Consider the following 21,016-nt stretch of genomic DNA (forward strand, 5'->3'; position numbering starts at 1 on the left):
AAGAAACTGCTGTGTTAAATGCTTAAGGACAGAGCTACTGGGAAAGTATGGCCTTCAGAGAGTATGTTTCAGCCTCAATAAGAATAATCAAATTCCTGAAAAGGCTGCAGAACATGCAAGGAAATGATTGATCCTGGAAGAGCAGAATCTTTCCCCCAGCACATTGGGAGGTTTGGGGGCTGTGAGATTTCTGCCAAGTCTTGATGGCCTGTGAGGAATAGGAGAAGGATCAGAGTGGAACCCTTACCTGTGCCTGACCCCACCGTGCTGACAGGCAATGATCTCCGAATGAGCTCTTATGTGTCAGGTGTAGGGCTGTAAGAATCTGTGAACTCAGCTTTCTGAGTCTCCTCTCACAGAATAGCTGTGGTGCTGATGCTGAGGCTGTCTGTTAAGGCTGATGCCCAGCTACACTATGTTTTAAGGACACTATTCTGCCTCTCATCTGCTACGACTATAGTGCACACCCAGTTTTTTGTGGAGCTGGGATTTGAATCCATGACCTCTTGCAAGGCAGGCAGACACTGTGTTAACTGAGCTATGTCCCCTCACCCAAAATCTTAAATCAAATTTGTTGTTATCTTTACATCTGTCGAAAATGCAAGCATATAACTTTTTTTCCTACACAGAAGCAGTGCTCAGTCTCTCTTGGCATGATTTCCAGTTCTCTGCTTCCTCCCAGTTCCTAGGGTAGCTGGATCCAGTTATCTACTGTACACAATGGACTCCTTACTACCTCCCTCTGGATAGTCTAGATGACTCTCCCACTGATCCCCATACTCTGTATGAATGGGGCCAATATCCCATACTGGCCACCCCTAATCACATCCTGATTGCACTGAACTTGGGCCAACTTGCCATAATGCCCTGGGTCCCAGTCAAAGCTTTGGTCCATTGATGGCTTGCTTTCTCTTGTTTCTTAACTAGTAACTGAGCATGCATGACCCAGATGACATTGCCCCTGACCCTGCGAAGCATTATTTCTGGAACCTATGATTTCCATTGCATTTGCTGTTTCATTTATTATTGTCAAGTTGCTTCCTCTGTGAACCTGACCAACGTACCTCAGTAGTTTTATTGGCAGAAATAAATAGGTCAAAAGTCAGGTGACAGCCTCCTAGTGTATGTAAATATAAACAAGTGTCCTGTAACAGGGATGTCTAGTCAGATAAGGCTCTAAGGCATTCCACTATCCATCAAGACAAAGAACTAGTTCGTGAAAAGCACTCTGGTTATCTACAGACTTCTTCTTTCCAGCACTCCTGCTAAGCCCAACTACAACTCACAGCCACCCTGCAGAGAGATGATCCAGTCCAAACCGGAAGAAAATGCAACCTGAGTGTTACACCTTACTGTTGGCTTTGGGTGCTAATACTGGCTTATGTATTGCCGTTTACTTAAAACACACAGGAGTGGACTCATACTTTCCTTTGTATTCTACCTGCCTGAGTGTAGAATGAGTAGTTACATGGCAGCCAGGGGATCTTAGAACTATGTAGAATCTTGGGCAGTTCCAAGGAGTATTTCCCTCAGAAAAATATTAATCACAATTTAAAACAGCAGAAGAACTGAGGCACACCCTAGCCTAATAAAGTGTTATACAACTGGAAATTCAATTGTATATTAAAATGAACCACCACCAAGCACTCAGAAAACATATTAATGTTTTCCTGATTTTAATAGCGAGACAGAAACTAGGCTAAATGAGAATCACAAATCGACTTCTAATTCCAAAGAATTCCTTTCCTGGGCTAAAGGAAGCTGCTTATCTTTTGTCCAGAAAAGTGCTGTGGTGGTTCCTGGATTTAATAAAGGATGAAGGAAGTCTCAGGGGACATTTCTGCAGGCCCCTTTCCTTTGTACTTTTCCAGAACATTCGACTTCAGTTTGACAAACAAGGCTAGAAATTGCACTTTCATATACTAGCAACTAATTCTGGAAAAAGAATCATGAAATGCTGGTATCTTTATAGTCTCCACTTGGTTGAAAACACTACATTTTAGTTTCCTGTGTGAAAAAGGAAACATCTGCAAATTCCCCCAAAAGCTTCTTGTTTTCTGTCAGAGAAATTACTTAAAAGCCTAGTAACTCTTGTTCTCTTTTTTCTGAATTGTACCTTTTTCATGGTTAATCCTAGGAGTGTGGACTCTGTTTTTTGTTTTCTGTATCAGGACAGAGAGCGTTTATTGAAACAATTCATTTTAGTGGAGTATTGATGTAATCTGATTAGTGACATTGTTAGATAATTCAGCTTGTACTCTGGCAAGAGTGGAGATCATGATTTCTGTCAGAGGCCAGCTAGCTTTCTCTGCAAACGTCCGAATGGCAAGTATTGGGTTTTGCTTGACAGGTGGTCTGTGGGCAACTGCTTAGAAGCAGTTGCAGACAGTCAGTATGTAAACAAGAGTGGCTGCCTTGCAATCAAACTGTGTGTGTGAGGTGTGGGGGTAAAATTCATCTTTCATATCATTTCCATGGGTTGAAAAATACTCTTTTGTATTATTTTCAACCATTAAAAAGTTAAGAAAGAAAAAAAACCCCACCCACTCTCACCTTATAAACTGTAGAAAAATAAATAAGGAAAGACCTAATATAAAGTGAAGGTGTTCACATTAATCCATGTCATAGTATGTAATCGCCGTAGAAAGGTCTAAACTAAATGGAAGTCAGTACACAGGGATTTGTTTGAATAGTCAGGAATCTATAGGTTGCTTGAATCTTGATTTCTCTTTTTGTATTTTAGGTTAGCATACAAAATAACTTATGCATGTATATATGTCATTGCATGTTACTATCATCTACACCCCTGCTCTCCCCATTGGCGTTCTTTCTTCGGTAGTGCATCAGATAGCCGGAGCTTGGCCTCAGTCTCCTGTCTAGCATGAGCTGGAATTCTCAGTCTTCTAGTCTCTTGTTTGAAGTGCTGAGATCACAGGCTTGTATCTTCACAGTGTGCTAACCTCTTGCTTCCTGTCACATTTGCTCTGTTTCCCAGGTTTTCCATCCTTTGCAGCCTCTTCTTCCCATCTCATGATGTCATTTCTGTTCTCACATCGCACACTCATAACTACAAACACGCAGAATTCAAACCCAGGGTTCTATATGTCAGAGAGACTCTGCAGCATTCATCTCTCTGAGCCTGGCTTATTGCATTTAACATCGTAATTTCCAGCTTTACCCATTTTCTTCTAAAATTGATTCTCTCTCCTTTAAAGCTGCATAAACGTCTGTAACTTACACGGTGTACATATGCCACATTTTCTTTCTCCATTAACCTATCAGTAGTTAGCTGGGCAGGTTCTAAGTAGCTGTAGCATCAATGCAGATATATAAACATTTCTGTGATTATTTTGATTCAGAATCCCTTCATGATATATCCAAGAGTGTTATAATTTTGCTCTGTGGTAGTTCTAAGTTTCTGGGGGTTGCCCGTTTTGTTTTTTTTTGTTTTGTTTAGTTGTTTTTAAAGATTTATTTTACTTTATGTGTATGAGTGCTTTGACTGCATGCACACATGCATGTATACCGTGTGGGTGCCGAGTGCCTGCAAAGGTCAGAAGAAGGCATTTGATTCCCTAGAACTGCAGTTACAGACGGCTTTGAGTCCCTATGTGGATGCTAGGTAACTGAACATGGGTTCTCTACAAAAGGAGCAAGTGCTTTAAACTGCTGAGTCATCTCTTCACACCCAACCCTGTTTTTGTTTTTGTTGTTGCTGTTATTATTGTTGCATTTTTGAGGCAAAGTTTAATGAAGTTCAAGTTAACCTCTCACTGCATTTGTAGCTGAGGATAACCTTGAATGTCTGACCCTCCTGCTTCTACTTACAAGCAAAAGAATTACAGGCCTGCACCACAATAATTAGTTTTTTGAGGCATTGTGGATTGGACCTAAAACATGTGAGGAAAAGTTCTGTGAAAGTTTACACTTCCAAAGGCAACGAGTCTGGCTTGACCTTACTCTCGAAGGTCCTGTCATTCCGTTTGTTTTCTTGACGATGAGCATTTTGATAGGCTTTGCCGAGCGTGCTCACTGTTTTAGGAGTTTCTGCGAAGTCCTGTGGCTCTTTTAACTATAGGATCAGGCCATCTAAAAATAGAGAGTTTGATTCCTTCCTTTCCTTATCTGTATCCCTTTTATTTCTTTGTCTGCCTTATTGCTCTAGCTGTGATTTCTAGCACTACTCAATAGGAGTAAAAAGAATGGGCACCCTTGTCTTGTTCCAGAATTTAGAGGAAATAATACTAGCTATAGGACTGTCATAGTTAATGTCATGCAATGCTTATATTGAGGGATGGGTTTGTTGTTGTTGTTGTTGTTGTTGGTTTGTTGGTTAGTTAGGGTTTTGGGGGGGTTGTTTTTGTTTTTTTTGAGGGGGGGAGTTCAAGGCAGACTTTCTCTGTGTAGCCCTGGCTGTCCTGGAAGTTGATCTGCTGTAGACCACTCTGGCCTTGAACTCAGAGATCCATCTTCCTTTGCCTCTAGAGTGTTGGAATTAAAGGCCTGTACCACCACTACTGGCCTTTTCTTCAGAGATTTTTTTTACCGTGGATCAATATTGACTTTTGTCAAAGATGTTTCAGTCTTGGTTTTTTAAAGTTGTTACAAGGTACTAAACAGGGGGACCCCTCAGGGACTCTTGATGAACATGCCTGACAAGAAGCTGTGTCATTCCTTTAGGTTCTGTGTTTTGTCATAAATGTTGCTTTGTATTTAGCTTCTAGTTCCCAATTAGCCTGTACATTTCCCACTTCTAAGAAGCCTTCTTTGTTGATTCAGATCCCAGAAGGCCTGATTGCGCCTTCAGATCTATTTCTGCAAGAGCGTGGTCCACTGTTCTGAAAAGTCCAAGTGGCAAAGTCAGATACCACCACAAGCAACAAGTCAGATAAGGGAGATGTAGTGGTACAGCCTTGAGTCTCAGCTACTTAGGAGCCGGAGACAGGATGATCCCATGTTTAAGTCCATCCCAGGCTACAGAGTGATTATAAGCCAACATGGGAGGGGGAAATGACTCAGGAGTTAGCAGAACTTAATGACCATCCAGAGAACCTAAGTTCCGTTCTAGCACCTAAGGAGGGTACAGCATAACTGCCTGTGACTCCCATTCCAGAGCATCTGATACCCTCCTCTGGCCTCCAAGGGCACTGAGGGTGCTTTCACAGACCCACACCCAGATACACATTTAGTAACATTAAAAATTCCATTATTAAAGTAAAATAAAAAATTAATTAAGAAAAAAACAAAACCTGGGTTGCAACTCTGGTTCAGTGGTATAGCTCTTGCCTGATATGTACAAGGTCCCAGGTTTAACTCCAGGACTTCAAAAAGCAAACACACACATGAGCTGGTCACATCACAGTCATCAACTTCCACTAGGAATAATTGTTCTAATTGTAAGTTTCTGCAACAAGAATGTTTTCATTTATGCTTTCCTGTGAAGAAAATTAAGAAGGGTTTCATGTATGGCCAGAGTAACTGGGGGGCTTGGGGGGGGGATAAAAAACTATAAATGGCCTTAATCCACTGAAATGGAGTCTTCTGTAAGTAAAGCCAAGAGATAAATGAAACAAGCAGGAAAAAAATATTATCTTGCACCTTAGATTCCTATAGAAAAGTGCACCTGCCAATTATTTCAGAGTCCTGATTGGTTAGCCTTGATAACTAAGCGAGTTCTCTCTTTCAGGTTTAGCCAGATTCACTAGCTGATGTATCTCTTTTGTTTTCCTCCCAAGGCACTGTTTCAAAAGTTCAAACCAATATCATCAGCCAGCTTTGATTTACTTCCAAAAGATTCCTTTCACACTCTTTTAATACAAGTATTTGATATCCTCTTCTAAGAATGCAATAAAAAAAAATGTATCCTAAAAGTTACAATAGTTTCTTAGCCTGGTAAGTTACCATGGCAACCTTTAGCTTACTGGAAAAATAAGTAGCAAGGGTTTCTATCCTGTTTCCATGATGGTGCTACACAGTCTCATTCTGTCCTTTGGATCCTAAGGTGAGATCAGTGCTAATTCTTCTGCTGCAGATTGTTCTTTTCCTTCAAGGGCTGAAACTGGAAAAAGCTCACTCACCCTCTCCTCCCCTCCCTCCCTTCCTCCCTCTCATCCTCTGGCTCCCTCTTATTCTTCTCTGAAATGGAAATGATTGCAATCAAAGGACTTTTTATTGTAGAAAGTAGTTTTGCTTTGACTTTTGAATTTTTTTATACACCTCCATTGTTTTCTTACATGATAGACAAGTAGGTTAAATTTAAATTCAGGTGTCACAATAGTGGGTGCATTACCATCATGCCTACATAAAGGCCAGTGACTCATTTAGAAAGGATGCCACTGTACCCAGAAAGGAATCTAGACTCCGACTGCATAAAATGTTTTCCCATTGCCTTTGATACTTTTGGCCAGCAAAAGGCAGAGGCATAGCAAAAACAGCTAAAGTCTGTCCTTGAGAGTCCATTAGAGAGCTTGCAGCATTGCAGATGTTGAAAGTTGGGTACTTCTGGCTTAATCTTTCCATTTCCTTAAATTCAAGAATCTGTGGGGGAATGGATGAGCCATTTAGTATCTGAAATCTGAGAAGATCATGGAGAAATATCTCTGTATTAGAAGGTCTCCAAACTTTCCTTTATTTTGAGCTGCTTTTGCGGGCATAATCTTACACACCAGGGGTTCTAATTTAGAGCCTTCTTTGACATAGGTAAAGGCTTTAAATTTCTCCTATAATATTCTAAAGTGTTTTGATAGGTTTTTTTGTTTTGGTTTGGTTTGGTTTTGTTTTTTTGTTTGTTTGTTTGTTTGTTTTTTCTAGACAGGATTTCTCTGTGTAGCCCTGGCTGTCTTGTAACTCTCTTTGTAGACCAGGCTGGACTCGAACTCAGAAATCCGCCTGCCTCTGCCTCCCAAGTGCTGGGACTAAAGGCGTGCGCAACCACGCCCGGCGTTTTGATAGTTTTAATTCTTATCTTGACACAACCTAAACTCACCCGTGAAGAGATCTTCGATGAGGGACTGTCTAAATTGTAGTCAAGTCTGTGGGGATTGTCTTGGGTATACTAATAGATGTGGGAAGACCCATCTTTCACTGTGGCTGGAACTTTCCTTGAATTTGGATTCTAGTCTGTACAAGAGTAGTAATTATGCCTGCCTTCATTTCCTGTGCTCTCAACTGAGCATGTGGTGTGATTATCTGTGACAAGTCGTCTTCCCCGAATTCCGCTGTAATGGCTTTTGTGGAGGTTTTCCTATCACTACATCAGGACTGAAATTAGGGCAAGTGTAACTGTATATGAACACTCCTTCCTTTTGGTTTTTTATTTGTACATAAGCCAGATTCTAGATAAAAACAAATGATATTATTCACTTTCTTTCCCTCTCTTCACTTAGCACACCTAAAAAAATCAGGTGTTTAGCCTTGTCAAGAAATGTGGACAAAGCCGGGCGTTGTGGCACACGCCTTTAATCCCCGCACTTTGGAGGCAGAGGCAGGCGGATTTCTGAGTTCAAGGCCAGCCTGGTCTACAGAGTGAGTTCCAGGACAGCCAGGACTACACAGAGAAACCCTGTCTCGTAAAACCAAAAAAAAAAAAAAAAAAAAAAAAAAAACAAACAAAAAGAAGAAATGTGGACAAAAAAAAAGGTGAGTCAAAAAGTTCCATCTCTCCTGTAATGGATAGGTGGCCCAGCACTTAAGAATATTGTCATCTTTTCTAGGGCATCCAGGTTTGATTCTCAGCACATATATGGTAGCTAACAACTGTCTGTACCTCCAGTTCCAAGGGATCCAGTGCCCTCTTCAGGCCTCCATGAGCATTACACTCATGCAGCTTGCAGTACTCATGCAATACATGCAGACAAAACACCCATTCCAAAAAGTGGAAGAGGAGCTGGAGAGATGACTCAAAGATTAGGAACACTGGTTGCTCTTCCAGAGTACTGAGTTCAGTCCTCAGCAGCCACATGGTGGCTCACAACCATCTACAGTGGGATCTGGTGCCCTCTTCTGGTCTGTAGGCATATATGCAGGCAGAAAGCTGTCTATATAATAAATCTTTTTTAAAAAAACGAATTTTAAAAAGGATAAAATTGAGTAAAAATTTTAAAATGTCCATCTTGGTACTTTTGTTGTGCCTTCATTTATTATCATAAGAAAAAATGAAATATAAGCACTGCCTACTTCAAAAAACTTTTCGAATCAACTATTAAACATGGCAGTATCTGGAAAAAAAATCTGTAAATATTTCATTTTAGGGGTAGATATAGCATATATTGAGGAATGCAAACAATTCAAAATACTTCTTCTTTTGTAACCAGGAGTCTGCTGACAATAGACTGAACATGGCAGCTCATTGCCATACTCTAGGTCCCCATAATGAGCATAACATTTGTAGCTCACCCTTACACAGCTCACTTACTCTCAAGGCCCCCACAGCCAATTGCAAAGCTTTAGTACAGACAATGAATAAAGTAATGTTTCTCCCACACAGGGTATCCTTGTGAGAAGTTCTATTGTACCAACCTTGTCCCTATGTGAAAAAACATTCCTTCCTTCCTTCCTTCCCTCCTTCCTTCCTTCCTTCCTTCCTCCCTCCCTACCTCCCTCCCTCCCCCTCTCTTTCTTTCTTTCTTTCTTTCTTTCTTTCTTTCTTTCTTTCTTTCTTTCTTTCTTTCAAGATTGATTTAGTATATGTAAGTACACTGTAGCTGTCTTCAGACACACCAGAAGAGGGCATCAGATCTCATTATGGATGGTTGTGAGCCACCGTGTGGTTGCTGGGATTTGAACTCAGGACCTTAGGAAGAGCAGCCAGTACTCTTAACCACTGAGCCATCTCTCTAGCCCCCAAGAAAGACATTTCATAATTAAACCATTACATTACACTCCCTGCTCCTTAGCAGGTACATGAGCATTTCATGATACACAATGCATTCAGCTCAACTTAAAAAGTCCCCATACTTTTTATCAGTGCCACATTGTTCAAAAGTCCCAAGGTCTTTAACTATGTATGACCCACTGTAAAATCAAAAGGAAAATCACATACTTCTTCATATATATATATGTATGCATAGATATATAGACACACATATATACATATACATATATACATATATATACATACATATATACATATATATACATACATATATATGCAGATAATAATATATATTCTCATTCTGAAAGGGAGAAACAGAGGCATAGTGGGACAATATTGAATTAAATAAAGATGGACTCAACAGCAAATACCAAATCTTTTAATTCTGTGTCTAGTGTCTGGAACGTTAATTGTAAAGGGAGTAGATAACTCTGTTCTTCCAGATTTATTGCCTACAATATACATATCCTCCTTGGATATGTATATTCCTATACATATATGTTCTACTCCCTGTGTGTAGCTCTCTTTGCTAGATGTTACATGGCTCTAGCATCTCCAGCATCCTGGGGTCTCCACCAGGACCCAGGCTCTAGGTTTCACTTTCACAGCTTCACACAATGATCACTCAGGGCCTTTTCTTTCAGTGACTTCATCACTGTGTCACCTTGCCTGGCCTCAGTGGTTATCTGAAACCCTGGAGAAAAAAAATCCATGACCCCATCAGTCCTGGCTTTAGAAATTTAGGATGGATCCTGGCCCTTTGACTCCATGAGCAGCAACTTTTATTTGTAGGAACAATTGTTTTCTAAGAGAAAGTGACCATCAAGATTCTCCTTTGGCAACCTGGGCTCCATCTCACCCTGAGGGCAGCCTTCCCATTGCTCCACTGCAGAGCAGAAAGTGTCTCCTTATCAATTTACAGCCTCCCTCTGAGCTCAGGCTTTGTTCTTTTTGTCTCCACTTTGTACATTTTGCATTTCTGTCTGCACCTCTTGCTCTTTCCTTTGTAGATTTGTATAACAATAGGCAGTATTGACAGTGCCACAGACTCAAAGTTATGTTGTCTTTTTTTCTTTTTTCATTTCTTTTTACATTTCAAATTTTTTCTTTTTCTTTTTATCCATTTGAAATGTAAATAAAGAAAATATCCACTAAAAAAAAAAAGAAAAGGAAAAAATATTTGAAATGTTATGCTGTCTTGAAATTTCCTTTAAGAAAGAAGTTAGTCCATTACTTTTTAGCTTTGCCTCTGGAAAGTTCTTGAGACACAGGTTGGAGGTAGTCAGGTTTTTGCCAAAGTCTCCCACAAATGGACTCTAACCAGTTGCTAGTAGAGACCTTATTCCCCTATGAGACCACATAAGCTGGGCCTCCACCTTCTGTATTAATTTTAGCAATACTGTTTCCAAGCTCCTGCTAGAATGTCTTATTAAGCTCTGCCTTGCAATACTCAACTGTTTTTCTAGACTCAAGTTCTCAAGTCTTCCACATTTGAAAAACAAAACAAAAAAAGCAACATAACAACAAAACCCAACCAAACCAACCAGAAACCAATCCAACAGCATGGCCCATGTCTTCACAGCAGCAGTCCACGCTCTCACATTGACCACTGTATTAGTTACAATTTTGTTGCTGAGGCACCAATAACATGACCAAAAGCAATGTATGGAAGAAAGAGCAGCTGGTTCCAGAAGGGGAATCCCTATATGATGAGGAAGGCATGGAAGCAACAGACAGGTCAGAAAGCTGAAAGATCATGTTTTCACCCATACACTGAAGGTAGAAAGAGAGAATTGAGGGTGGACAAGGCTGTAGACTCAAAGCTCACACCCAGCGACATACTTTGTCCAGCTGGGCTTTACACCCTAAACATTCTGAAGCCTCTGAAAACAGTGCCACCAACCAGCCCCCAAGTGTTTAAATAACATGAGTGTGTGGGGGCGGGGGAAACTTTTTCACTCAGCTCACTACAGGTGCTATCAACATTCTTTTGTTCAGATAGTCTTTCACTGACTTAGAACTTGACAAGAAGGCTGGACTGGCTGGCCTCCCTGCTCCAGGCCTCATCTGTCTCTGTTTTGTCAGTGTGATTATTTTTTTTTTTACATGATCTTTGAAGATCAAAATCAAACTCAGTTCCTTATGCTTGCAAAGCAAGTCTTCACTGACAGAGTCGTCTCCCTAGCTAGACAACCCCCTCAACCCTCCACTGTTTTTTGAGACAGAGTCTTACTGTGTAGCCTAGAGGCTGGCCTTGAACTCACAACACTCCAACCCCTCGGCTTTCCTAATTTTGGCATCTCCACTTTTTTGAGACAAGATCTCTCAATAGCTCAGATTATTTATTTATTTATTTATTTATTTATTTATTTTGGTTTTTCATGGCAGGGTTTCTCTGTGTAGCCCTGGCTGTCCTGGAACTCACTTTTTAGACCAGTCTGGCCTCGAACTCAGAAATCTGCCAGCCTCTGCCTCCCGAGTGCTGGGATTAAAGATGTGCGCCACTACGCCCGGCAAGGATATTCTTAAACTAACTATTTAGCTCATTTAGTATGAAGCTGGCTTCATACTCAGGATTCTGCTACACCAATTTCAACAAACATAAAACAAAGACTCTGAGCTCACATTACTGGGGTTAAAGTTGTAGCTCAGGTTAGTGTTAGCCCAACAAGTACAAGGCCCTGGATTTGATCCTTTTGATGTTTCCCCTACACACACACACACACACACACACACACACACACACACACACACACACAGGGAAGGGGGGATAGATTAAATAGAGGAGAGAGAGAGAATGAAAGAGAGAGAACCAAGACCATGCCTAGCTTAGCACATTAAGTATAGTAAGGAAAACCAACTTTGATGGTACCTATGACTCCTGATGAGGCCCTGGTCCTAATTTTACTGTCATCACATGCCTGCCCTGTTTTAATGAATGACAAACATTCATGAGGATCCACATGACTACTCCTGCCTGACTTTCCTGATTCTTTCTCCTGAAGTTTCTTCTCAATCACATAGCCTCTGAATGAAGAGTTTAGAAATCTGAGCTCCTAGAGACTGCCATATCCAGAGATCCATCCCATAATCAGCCTCCAAACGCTGACACCATTGCATACACTAGCAAGATTTTGCTGAAAGGACCCAGATGTAGCTGTCTCTTGTGAGACTACGCCAGGGCCTAGCAAACACATAAGTGGATGCTCACAGTCAGCTATTGAACGGATCACAGGGCCCCCAAGCTAGAGAAAATACCCAAGGAGCTAAAGGGATCTGCAACCCTATAGGTGGAACAACATTATGAACTAACCAGTATCCCGGAGCTCTTGACTCTAGCTGCATATGTATCAAAAGATGGCCTAGCCAGTCATCACTGGAAAGAGAGGCCCATTGGACTTGCAAACTTTATATGCCCCAGTACAGGGGAACACCAGGGCCAAAAAGTGGAAGTGGGTGGGTGGGGGGGGGGTATGGGGGACTTTTGAGATAGCATTGGAAATGTAAATGAGGAAAATACCTAATTTAAAAAAAAAAAGAGCTACTAAAAAAAAAGAAAGAAAGAAAGAAAGAAAGAAAGAAAGAAAGAAAGAAATCGGATCTCGAAATGCACCTCCTACATTGGGCAGCCAGGAGCGTCTGAAGTTGGAAGACGGTTGTAATCAACAATTAATTCACACTTCAGGTTTCCAATAGTTGGAGTTGCAGTTTCTACACAGGGATGTGGACCCCCCTGTGTGCTTCAGAGTTGGCACTGACCTGGAATGCCTACCCATCTGCCTGGGCCTGTAAGTAATTTTCTTTTATCTCTAAAATTGGACCTTTGTTATAGCTAATCTCAAGGTGCAACACAGAGAGAGAGGGAGAGAGAGAGAACACATAGTGCAATGCCAAGGGAGATGAAGAAGGCAGGATTTAAAGTTTGTACCTCGTTTTTGTTGTTCTTGTTGTTTAATAGTATGTCCTCAGGAAATGTGAAATACTAAGGCAGGACCATAGCTTTGGATTTGTCAATCTTTGACTCTTCTATATGTAATTCCAATAGCATGACTACTACACATGTTTTTAAGCATGTCTTAATGTGTATACTTTCTTTTTGTGTGTGAGTGGTGTGTGTGTGTGTGTGTGTGTGTGTGTGTGTGTGTTATACTTATGTATGTATGGATGGATGCACATCTGTTCATGCATGTGAAGACCAGGGGTCAGCCTCTGGTGTCTTTCCTCTTGGTATCTTTTGCACTTTTGACTTTAGACAGGACTCTCATAGGCCAATTAGAGTAGGTTGGCAGGAAGGCCCCAGGGGTCCTCCTGTCACTGCCTCCCCAACACTGGAGTGACAATTACTGCTGCCAGCCTGGGTTTGTTTTTGACCTTCTTCCTTTTTATGTGAGTGCTGGGGTAGAACTTAGAAGTGGAGGTGAGATTTGTAAGAACATAGGGTTGAACTCAGGGTGCCAGGCTTGGACAGCAAGCACTTTGCCCACTGAGGAGAATTTCTTTTTAAAAGACTTATTTATTTATTTTATGTATGTGAGTACAATGTCACTATCTTCACACACACCAGAAGAGGACATCTGATCCTATTACAGATGGATGTGAGTCACCATGTAGTTGATGGGAATTGAACCCGGGACCTCTGGAAGAGCAGTTGGTGCTCTTAACCGCTGAGCCATCTCTCCAGTCCAAAGATAATTTTTGATGGTCAGTTTGTCTGGCCTTTTTGAGTATAATCTATAATGTAAACCAGCCATTTAGGGATTAGTGAAAAATTGCCAGAGATAAGCTCATGCTAGCAACATTATTGCCTTTCATCACTGCTCTGCATATATTGTTTATCTAATAATTTTAATAATCTTCTAGCTTTTCCCACTGATCTGTGTGGACATTTTCCTAAGTTGCTAACCACTTTGATGAGTATTTATTGGTCAAATTACTGTGATGTGGAGAAACATCAGTACATAAATGGGCCACTATCCTGGATAGAAAATTATATGTCACAGTAGGAGTGAAAATGTTTGGTTGCTGTCTCCTCTGATCCGACTTTATTTTATTTTTTCCAGGAATTAACAGCCACAGAAGGAGGATATTACTTTAGACCCTCACTCATTGTTCTATCAGATACTTACATTTTTAGGACTACTAATCAAAAATCTTAATCATGATTGTGTCAGAAAGACGTCAGCACCTAAAGCTTATTCCATCCCAGAATGCATTCTGCTAAAAGCCCTCTTTCCTGATTGTTTTTGGTTCTTGACGTTCTCCTACTGATATCCTCAAACATCTGCTTATTCTGTTGCGAGATTCTAGTCTTACAAGTTGCTATTAGGTGCGTGGCTCCAGAGATCCTGTGCTTTTTGGGTGTTTGGCTCATCTTCTGTTGTAGTGATGTTCTGTCCTTTAATATCATTTGGCCTGGATAACAATTTGGAATGTACATCTAAAACAAATGGGCTTTACATTTTTAAAGTAAGTCTCACATATGCAATTAGTAACAACAATAATTATAACACGTAAAGGATTTTGCTTTTATTGTATTTATCCCAATTACTGAAATAGTTTAAATGAAGCAGCCATATGAAACATTTATACCTGTGTAGACTTATTTTAAATTAAATACATTTCTAATAATATGTGCATTTATATTTAAGAAGAAAACTTTATGACTTTTGACAGGAAAGTTAAATTATTTTCCTATTGATTCTAATAACTAGGTTATAAATTTTTTAATGGAAGTTCTTTTCATTCATTTTTCTATTATTTTTTCCTTCTTTCTTCCTTCTCCTCTAGCCTAACTTTTGATTATATATATATATATAATTTATTTATTTTTTAACAGAACATAGTTAGCAGGGCCTATTGGCATATATAGAGGAGGGATGTTGAGGCCAGCATCAACTAAGAAAACTTTATTTAAAAACATATATAAATGACTACAATGAAAGGAAAAAGAAGAGAAAAGGAAGAATTTACACAGAAGGGAGGAATCACTGAGTCTTAATGCACTGAGGATGTTAAAGCTCTAATAAAACATGGGGCATGGAGAACAGCAAGGAACCTCAAACCACCACAGAGTGGTACATTCTATTGGCATCCATGCCAGAGGCTAGGTTAGCATAAATAATTGAACCTTTTGTGAGATTTCAGTAGGTTAATTTACATGTCCTTGGGAAAACCCACTGCAGTAGGCCATCTCTATTTGAACTCTATACACACAAAGAGGGAAATGGTTTACTGTGTAAAAAGCAGAAGTCCATAGACTGCTTCCTGGGCAGCCTCAGTATAGCTAGAGGTCAAAACAGGAAGTGCCATTGTTACTGTGCAGGGACATGAAAGCTCCTTTCTTTAGAACACCTGGAAGCTTCTTCCCCAGGAGGCCATTTTGCCTGCAGGAACTTTGGGTGGGACCTTAAAGCTTCCTGCAGTTTCTTCAAAGGGGTAAAGTTTGTTTTTGTTTTAAAGTACAGCTTAAAGGAAATACACTTAGCCATTTTAGAAGAGAAGAACATTTAGCTGATTTTAGATAGTTGAGCATCTGTGATCATAAAAGATGACCAAGCCCGATGAAATGTCACCTTATCTTTAGAGAGAAGACTCAGTACATTTTTTCCTCAAATAATTTCTGTTCAAATCTCTACCTGTTTGGGGGAAGTTCTGTCTGTCCCCTGCTGAGAGTGGACAATCTGCTTTCACGGTGCACATCACCCTGAAAAGTTCAGGTGGTATGGCGATTGAACTTCCTGAAGCATAATTTCATTTCCTTGGCTTCTTTGAGCAAGCTCTCACAAATCATTTTTATAATTCTGTTGCCTTGGAAGGGCATTTAAAAAAAAAGAAAAAAGTCTTCAGACTGAAAAATGAAGGTAAATTCAAGAAAGAAATAATACACTAAACATTGTTTTGACCTTTTCTCCTATTCTTCCAAGGTTTCCTTAGCACATGTTTGATGGCAAATATTATAGAATGACTCCTCATTTAAAATAAGTTTAGGCAGCTTTTTGCAAGTAGAATGAATTTAATCTTCTCATCTCTTGCTGGAATATACTGTTTCAGGTCGAACTATATCAATATACTGAGGGACAATATAGATTGACAGTTGGTAGTTGTTTTTACCCTAAAGTGTGAGCATACTACAAACACAATGTAGTAATACAGTGGAAGGCAAAGTCCCCACAAAATAGACAGCAAGGTAAGATGCTGCTCTGCATACACTCAGCTCCAGCTGAGGGCTTGTTCCAGAGAAACTTTTGTGGATCTTCTTTGTGATCCTTTAAACTCAACACATCCTGCTAACTGTTCCCTATAAAGATTTCTGTTCCAGTCTGTGGAAGAGAGAATAACTCCTTGCTGATCTTTGCAGCTTTTGATATGACTGGCCTTAAGGGAAAATGGGCGTTTCATAGAAACATTGAACCAGTAAAACAAAATTTGCTTGAAATTGTGTTTTTTAATTATAGAAAGAAACAAACCGAGAAAAACTCCAGTGGGAATTAACAGAGCAGAAGAGGGAGTGGTCACAGTCTATATCTGAAACTGATGCAATTATAGGGCTTCTACGTTAGCTACCACTGCCTCTTTCTAAGAACAGGGTGCACCTGCCCACTTCCTGTTTGACAAGGTATGCTGAAATTTTATTTATTTATTTTCAAGACAGGGTTTCTCTGTGTAGCCCTGGCTGTCCTGGAACTCACTTTGTAGACCACGCTGGCCTCGAACTCAGAAATCTGCCTGGCTCTGCCTCCCGAGTGCTAGGATTAAAGGAGTGCGCCACCACTGGCAGGTGAAAATTTATTTGTTTTATTCATACTGTTGGAATTTTGAAATAAAAAATTTAAAGAAACACATGGTTATAGAGTCAAATTTCTATTTAGACAGACAATGATATTCTCACAGGAAACATTTATAAGATTAAAAAAAACATTTAAAAAGTATTTTACCTCTTATGCTCTTGTTTTCTCTTATATCCCCTCTCTTCCCATTCCTTTCCCCCCTCTCTCCACGTGGTCATGGCAGGCCTCTACTTCTCTATTCTCCCCTTCTCTCTGCCTTTCTCTCTGCCGCTATTACTCTCTTAACTCCCCTCGCCATGCTCTAAATAAACTCTATTCTATTAAAAAAAAAGTATTTTACAGTTTAAAAATCTCTTTCACATAAAATCACTTTTATCCAGTTTTATATAAGGGTACAATGATGGCCTGAGACTGCCAGAGGGAGAGACCCTAAGCCATGCAGCTTGTATCACCATCTACTACTGAAGTTCATCTCTCTCCTATCTTTGCCCTTCCTCCCCCTCCTCTCTGTGGCTGTGAAATGCACTTCAAAAATGTTGAAAAAATATAGATTAACAGTTTTCTGGGCACAAATTTAGTATGCTATTTGTCTTGCATTTCCAGTACTGAATTCCCAGTAAATCAATTAATGCTTGTAAGAGTAGATGAATGAACATAGCAGAAATTGAAAGGCAAATTAAAACATCTCTTCAGATATTACATGAAAATTGATTGATATCATAGTTTAAAATTTTTAATTTAATTTAAAGTAGCACTGAGGGTTGAAACCATGCCTCTACAAATGGTAAACAGCCATTCTACTATTGAACTACATGCCCAGCCCTAATATTAAAAATTTTAGGTAACTATTTAGTATGGAATACTTTATTAGATGTTATCCATAATCCAGCTATCAATTTATGTGTATCGTTGTCTATATACCTGTCTTTAATTTTGTTAACCTCACTTCATATAGTACATTTTAATCAGTTATTAACTACAGATTTTCAGGTCTTAAGTTCTAATTATGATTTTCAAAGGCTTCTGCCATATTGATAATACAGATATTAGAGTATAATATTTAGTATTATAAACTTAATATTATAAAGGCTAAGGGAATACAACAAATTAAAATGGCCAAACTAATGTCATATCTGCAAGAAAATAAAACTTTTCATAAATATACATTTACATTAGTTTTATTTATAACTGTCATATTCCTTAATAAAGTTCATGTTTATGAAAACATTAGTTGATCATTTTTATACTATTACATGCACATGGCCTATCCATGTTTATATGTATGTGTATGTTTGTATACCTGCATTTGAATATATGTGCATATACTTGCTTATCATATGGACATCCTAGATGTATTGAGCTTTATTTCTCAGAGTCAGAAGCATTGATTCAATGTGTTCACAATTCTCAGTGTTACCACCACCACCACCTCCCCTGCGCCACACACACAGTCTGTAAGGTCTCTAAGTAAATGTTTGTATTCAAGACTTGGACAATAAAACTTAAATGAAGAATCAATTAATTGTTGAATTATGGTCTAGGAAAATACATTGAGGAGAAAAATCTCAAACAAGAAACAAATTTCACAGAGCCAAACCTATAAATTCCATAAAAAAGAAATTCCATAAAAAAGAATTATTTATTGATATGTGCGTGTGTGTGTGTGTGTGTGTGTGTGTGTGTGTGTGTGTGTGTGTGCTGCTAGAGACTGAACCCAGAGTCCAGAGTCTTCTACTAAGCTATGTTCTGAGTCTCAGGGTCAGATTTAGATTCTTGCAATTCTATAAAAAAAAATGCTGAAAAATAATTCAGATCTGTTATTCTGCCAATTTAGTTACTGCTGTCAAGGAACACTGCACAATGCCCTCTAGTGATGAGTGGCCATGGATGACTATTTGCATAGAAATGACTGGGTGACAATGGGAAATGATTCCCAGAGTATTATGCATAAGACAGAAAATCTTTCTGAGAGGACTAAGGTTAACAGAGATAAGTTGATTGACAGAGAGGTGTTAAATTGATAGTGTTGAGATATATTAATAGATAAATCTTATCCATAGGGATGTGTTATATTGATGCAGATGAGCAGTATCAAGAGAGAGAATTAGTATTGATAGACATGAGTTATGTTGATAGAGATGATCTGTACTTATAATAATGAATCACAGAGAGAGATGAATGCTACTGATAAAGATTAGTACAATTGATAGAGATGAGTTGTATTGATGAAGATGAACTGTATTGATAAATATGAGATGTTCTGATAGAATTAAATTATATTAAATAGTATTGATAGAGAGAGCTGTGTGCGCCCAGCATACGAAACTCCATCTCTGGCTTGCATCTAGCGGTGGTGTTTATGTTGAGATACTGTTGTACCTACCTTAGATCTCCATGTCCTGCTACTGTGTCCTCACATCCAGGCTGCAGCTGGGGTCAGAACTGATGATGCTCTCTAGGCTGCATCCTTCAATAAATGATGGCTTAGAGGTGGAACACATTAAAAACTATAGTCAACAAGCCTTTTTTTTTTCTAAGAAAAAGACTTCAAAAACGGGAACCAAGATAATTTTTGAAAGAATCTGTGCCAAACCAAGAGTAATAACAATAACAATAAACTGTTGGGAGTTCAAAGAGTAAACTAAAATAGGGACCAGAGGAAACTGTCTTTGTTTTGTCCAACTAATAGCTGTGAAGAGCTGGCTCCTTGTACCAAAGCCTCTTCAAAAGTGCCTAGACTTCTCTCTGGTTGGCTGCAGGGCTATTTCCCAAGGGAAAGATTTTCCACAGCATCAGTCATCTGGTTTATAAACAGATGGCACAGGTCTTTTACTTTTTAGAGAAAGATCAATAATCTGTCAACTGTAAGATTCTACAGCCCAATGTATTTTTATTGATAAGCATTCACAATGACTCAGTCTTCCCGCTCTAGATCCATTTAAGACAAGGAGACACCTCAGTGTATTCACATCCACCTGTTTAAACTCAGTGAGAAAGTTTCAGTTGTCTTAGAAAAACACCAAGTCAAAAATCTTTGTATGAAGTGCAAAGAAACTCTTATCAAAGTCTCCAGCTTTGAGTTCGTGCAGTTGTTTGTTTCCTTGTGATTGCAGCCTGCACGCTGTGACAGATACACATGTGACAGGGACAGGGACACAATGAGATAACCATTTCCACAAAACAAAGCTATAGAGAAATGGGAAGGCCATGTGGAGTTGATGCACTAACTATAGATTCAAATAGCCTCCTCCTCCACCAATGCCTTTAACATTTTCTTTCTTTTATGCCTCAATCATCTCTAACTTTGGCCAACTCTGAAATTTCTTTTATATACTGGCACTGCTTGGTGTGGAACCCAGAGCCTTCTGCATGCATGAAAGTGATACTTTCCCAGCTCTTTGTATTTCTTTGTTGTTTTAACTTTATTTTTAAAATAATTTATCTAAAAATACAGTTGTGTAGTATTAAGTATTTAAGTATTGAGACCATCCAGAAAACAATCAGTATAATTTCTGTGACTGAAGAAAAAAAAATCTGTTACCCTCAATCCATCTATTCTCAGGGTTATAGAGACAGGGTAAATCCTTTCTTTATTTACCTCTCATTTAAATAGTATTCAGTCAGATGGCTGGATACCTGTATGCATCATATGAGCAGGAATTCAAAGACCTGCCTGTCCAGTTTTCTTCAGAGGTTTGGTTGGACTTCTGTAAAAAACACACAACATTTCTTTTCCTAATGGAAAAGCAACTGTTGAGAATTGAAAACTTCTCTCCAGTAAATACCCTAACAGTCTAGAGGGTGGAGGGGTTCCCTACATTCTGTTAGACATCAGAAGAAGATGGATCATGTGAAGTGAAATTCTTCTGTGGTGTTCTGTTACTTCCTTCAAAATGTTGTTGTTTTGTTTTTGGCTTTGCTTTTTGACACAAATGTCTCATAAAGCCCTGGGTTGGAATGCAGCTAAGAATGATCTGAAACTCAAAATCCTTCTGCCTTAGGCTTCCTTTCAGTTCTTGAAAGATTTTGAGGAAGTGATAATATATGCTTTGGCACTTTACCCCTTGGGTTAGAAGAAGCTTAATTAATCTTTTTAGGTATCTAGGCTTATGATAAAAGCTTTGTTTTCTTCTATAATGTTTCTCCCCAAAGAGGTGTTTTGGTGTTCCATAAAATGAAGTTCAGAGATTATAAGGTTAACATAATTAGCAAAGCATAAATCTGACCAGTCAGTTAACCATGATGACTTTCAAAAAAAGTCTTTAATTTTGCTCAGATTTCTTCCTATCATTTTCATCCCTGGGACTGTGCTAAAGCTATGTGCCTTTCTGGCATCTCCTAAATGGAGCTACTTTTC

General features: G+C 39.2%; 1 protein-coding gene across 1 annotated transcript in view; it reads right to left on the bottom strand.

Moving 5' to 3' along the window:
• The window catches only part of Slc39a10 (solute carrier family 39 (zinc transporter), member 10), a 118,233-nt gene extending 99,116 nt beyond the window's left edge, over positions 1-19,117 (bottom strand). The window contains exon 1 of the mRNA NM_001356417.1: positions 19,043-19,117. The gene's annotated coding sequence lies outside the window, so the exon portion shown is untranslated. The remainder of the gene's footprint in view (positions 1-19,042) is intronic.
• Between the last annotated feature and the right edge of the window lie 1,899 nt (positions 19,118-21,016).

The sequence above is a fragment of the Mus musculus genome, chromosome 1 (assembly GCF_000001635.26).
Source record: "Mus musculus strain C57BL/6J chromosome 1, GRCm38.p6 C57BL/6J".
In the NCBI taxonomy this organism is placed as follows: domain Eukaryota; kingdom Metazoa; phylum Chordata; class Mammalia; order Rodentia; family Muridae; genus Mus; species Mus musculus.